The sequence below is a fragment of the Benincasa hispida genome, chromosome 9 (genome assembly GCF_009727055.1).
Source record: "Benincasa hispida cultivar B227 chromosome 9, ASM972705v1, whole genome shotgun sequence".
NCBI lineage: Eukaryota > Viridiplantae > Streptophyta > Magnoliopsida > Cucurbitales > Cucurbitaceae > Benincasa > Benincasa hispida.
Genome location: NC_052357.1, coordinates 45,307,604 through 45,312,205, shown reverse-complemented (window position 1 = coordinate 45,312,205; position 4,602 = coordinate 45,307,604). Strand labels below are relative to the sequence as shown.

Genomic DNA, 4,602 nt, shown 5'->3' with positions numbered 1-4,602 from the left:
TAGGGACATCAATCTCAATAAGATTGAGAAATTGGTGAAGAATGAACTTCTAAGTGAGTTAAAAGAAAATTCTTTACTAGTGTGCGAATCTTGTCTTGAGAGTAAGATGACTAAACGACCTTTTACTAGACAAGGTTATAGAGCCAAGGAGCCTATTGAGTTAGTGCATTTTGACCTTTGTGGTCCTATGAATGTGCGGCTCGAGGTGGCTATCAGTATTTTATCAGTTTTACTAATGATTACTCCAGGTACGGATATGTTTATCTTTTGCAACGGAATTCTGAATCCTTTGAAAAGTTCAAAGAGTTCAAGGTTGAAGTTGAAAATGCATTAGATAGACGGATTAAAACACTTCGATCGGATCGAGGTGGAGAGTTTTTGGACTCGACATTCTAGGACTATTTGATAGAACATAGAATCGTTTCCCAACTCTCAGCGTCGGGTACACCTCAGTAGAATGGTGTAGCGGATAGGAGAAATAAGACCTTGTTAGACATGGTTCGCTCAATGATGAGTTACGCTTCCTTACCGGACTCGTTTTGGGGTTTCATAGTTGAGACTGCGGTATACATACTCAACTGTGTTCCCTCCAAGAGTGTTGAAAGAACACCTCTGAAGTTGTGGAATGAGCGTAAAGCTAGTTTACGTCACTTCCGCATTTGGGGTTTCCCTGCACATGTACTTGAGGCTAATCCCAAGAAGTTGGAACCACAGTCGAGATTATGCCTCTTTGTAGGCTACCCCAAAGGTACACGAGGGGGTTATTTTTATGATCCGATGGAAAATAGAGTGTTTGTTTCAACAAACGCTACTTTTCTGGAGGAGGATCATATAAGGAAGCACAGTCCACGAAGAAAAGTCGTGTTGCGTGAGCTTTCCAATGAAACTATTGAAACTTCAACAAGAGTTGTTGAAGAGTCTGCTACATTAGCAAGAGTTGTTGATGGGAGTTCATCCAGTAGGTCGGTTCCACCTCAAGAGTTGAGGGAACCTCGACGCAGTGGGAGGGTTGTGAACCCACCCGTTTGCTATCTGGGTTTCACGAAATCCTTGCTATGGTAGCAAATGGCGACGTTGAGTGTCACACCCCCTCTCAGATTACCCTTCTTAATCTAGAAGTGAATGTGACGACAATAGTTACCAACTCTTTTGTGGCTCTTACTGTCTAACTTACATCCTTAACCTGTTTAGATCCCTGGAATATATATATAACATTCACCAAACTAATAAAACTTTAAAAACAACCTCAGAACACCAGAGATCAACAATAACATAACTACATCATATTAACATATATAGAGTTCAGCGAGTCCCAATATACTTTACTAGTCCCTAATATGAGCAACACATATGAACAGACATTTACAGAATAGACACCTAAAACTTCTCTTTAGACTTTGGACTTTTAACTGGAGTCCTTGAGTGGCAGAGCAGTATGACAACTATCCTCTGGGAAGATGACCACTATCTGAGAAAAGAAAAACATTTGAAATAATGAGCTACTCGCCCAGTGAGTGACTTAATAAAAACACAAATCTCATGCTTAAACTGAAAACTAGAAAACAGAATATTGGAACTAAAACAAGCCAAGAAAACATGTACATAAAAAATTTTAAACCATTGTATCTGAAAACATAAACTTGGCAACTATTATTCATGTCATCATCAACATCATATAGCATTATTTTATGCTTTGTTGGACTATACCTTAGTCTATCAGTCTAGAGTGGCCCTCTTGCTCATTCTTTATCATCCTTTACTGCATTACTACTTAAATAGGAAGGAACCCTTTTGTTCACTTCCTAAAAACATAATTTGCAACCTTAGTTGAGAGAGAACCTTTACTCAATTCCTCAACGTCAATCCATAGTAAGTGTGGAGTGATCTTTACACTACCAATAACAACTTTTCTTACATTCATGTGATTCTAATTTAAGTACCGTCATACCTTAGGTACTACTGCTCAGATACCTTCTCTGTGTACTTCAATATCGAGCTACTCGGATACCTTCTCCATGTCCTTCAGTATCGAGCTATTCAAATTCTAGGACAAAGCTTCAGTACCTTCTCATCTAGTCCTTCAGTACTGAGCTATTCAAACCTAGGACTAAGCTTCAGTACCTTTTCATCTAGTCCTTCAATACTAAGCTATTCAAATCTAAGACTGAGCTTTAGTACCTTCTCATCTAGTCCTTCAGTACTGAGCTACTCACACTAAACTTGCTTATTCTTATCTCTTAATGACTTAGTTGCCCAAAAGCTTTCTATACTAACGCATCCTCTTGTTCATTGAAAAGCATAGCATAAACATAACATTAATGTGAGATGCGTTGCCGGGTAATTATTTGAGAATAGTTGTCATAAATAGCTTTCAATAAACATACATTGCTAGACATTCATAAGCATTAACAATTTACTTAAAAAATTTAAAGCATTTAGAGTCACTCACAATTTCAGGCTCGATCCTTCGGATTTATAAGCCTCTCCTAATTGAACTTGGCCTGAAAATCACATTATTAACTTATGGTTATCCTCTAGATGATTATCCAGTCCAAACACTGCATAAAAAATTAACATTTTACCATAATTCTCTTAATCCCTAAATAATTTCTAAAATATCCTAACTTTACTTAAACTTCTCTAAAACCTTAATTTAGTCTACATTTTACCCAATTTCCTCATTAACCCTAATTGAGAATTACTTAACCAATTACTGCTTAATCATCTTCAAAATTAATCTAGATCCCAATTTCCTCCAATTCCATGCTTAAAATATCATATGAATACCAAACGACCACTGCTTATGTTTGAGAACACTTTAATTACCATATATTTCGATTTTTCAGCTTTTTAATGACGGACAGAAGTCATCTTCAACCTCCAGCCCACCTTTCTTCCAAATTCGGCCAGTTTTCCGGTGAGACTTCCGGCGACAAAATTCGCTCATTTTAGCCATACCCACTCGAATTAATTCATATAAACATCTTACCCATCCTCTAAACTATCTTACCTCACATTTTGGAGTCTTGAATCGCCCTAAATCTTCTGGAATCGGTCAAATATTTCTTGATACCCCTGTTTTCCGGCGAGAAGTTTCAGAACTTTTCCCAGCTTGAAATTCATCAACCCCTAACTATATAACCTAAAATTTCTTGCTTAAACTTTCCAATAAGATATTAACCAACTAACCTGAGAATTTGAAGCTTTGAAAACGCTTGAATAACACCGAATCAGTTCCAAAAGTCACGTTTCTCTGTTCGCCCGAAATTCTGTGTAGTCTCGGTCTTCCTATTAATTAACCAATTTTCAGTCAAAAATAGCTCTAACATCCTTCAAGAAAAATGTTAGTAAACCTCTTAACTTACTAGCCTCAAAATTTCAGCTTCAAATTTGGTTTCTACAGCTCGAGAACTTCAAAACACTGAAGCCTGTTCAGACTGTCCGAAATTCAGACTTAACCCGACTTTTCATTCAAATTCCTCAACCTCCACAGCTCCAATCACTCCGGTAACGCTCGAAATTCTCTTCCTCACGTCCCTTTATAATTTCATCAAAGAAAATTAGGGTTTGCACGAGGGAATCGGTATAAATCGTTCTGATTCTCAGACTCATCCCCGCCTTTCCTTTTTCTTCTTATTTCTTGCTTTATTTTATTTATTTATTTACTTCTTTTCTTAGAAAATCAATTCCTCTTCAAATTTCTTTTCCTTTTCCAAAATTCCACTTTTGTCTATTTCTTCCTTTTCTTTTAGATTAATTCCCTTTCTCTTCTTCTTCTTTTTTTTTTTTTTTCAAACTAACTTTTAACTTTAATTATTTTAATTGTTTCCTTTAGGAACAATTCAAGATCAAGAGCTTACATTGAGGATCCATTGTCCTATAAGAAGGCAATGGAGGATGTTGACCGGGATGAATGAGTCAAGGCCATGGATCTCGAAATGAAGTCGAAGTACTTCAACTTAGTATGGGATCTTGTAGATCAGCTTGATGGGGTAAGACCTATAGGTTGAAAATGGATCTACAAGCGCAAACGAGGTGCCGATGGGAAGGTACAGACCTTCAAGGCTCGACTTGTGGCAAGGGATTATACCCAAGTAGAGGGAGTCGACTATGAAGAGACTTTCTCGCCTGCTGCCATGTTAAAGTTGATCTGCATCCTCCTGTCCATTGCAGCTTATTATAATTATGAGATTTGACAAATGGATGTCAAGACGGCCTTTCTGAATGGTAATCTTGAGGAGACCATTTATATGGTGCAACCCGAGGGATTCATAGCCCAAGTCAAGAGCAAAAGGTTTGCAAACTGAATCGGTCCATTTATGGACTGAAACAGGCGTCTCGATCTTGGAACATATGGTTTGATACTAAGATCAAGTCGTATGGCTTTGACCAAAACATTGATGAATCTTGTATCTACAAGAAGATCATCAACGCTTCAGTAGTCTTCTTAGTGTTGTACGTAGACGATATCCTACTCATTGGGAATGATGTAGGTCTACTGACTGCAGTTAAGAACTGGCTAGCGACCCAATTCCAAATGAAAGATTTAAGAGAGGCTCAGGTATACAGATCTTTCGAGATTGTAAGAAAAAAGTGTTAGCA

The 4,602-nt window shown here is 37.6% G+C and overlaps 1 long non-coding RNA gene across 1 annotated transcript; it reads right to left on the bottom strand.

The window, feature by feature from the left end:
- Window positions 1-1,261: 1,261 nt before the first annotated feature.
- On the bottom strand, window positions 1,262-3,647 carry LOC120085943. Its single transcript, XR_005484083.1, has 5 exons — window positions 3,366-3,647; window positions 3,190-3,288; window positions 3,011-3,075; window positions 2,450-2,501; window positions 1,262-1,468 (listed from the first exon to the last, which is right to left on the bottom strand). It is a non-coding gene; the product is annotated as an uncharacterized LOC120085943 (long non-coding RNA).
- Window positions 3,648-4,602: the final 955 nt, after the last annotated feature.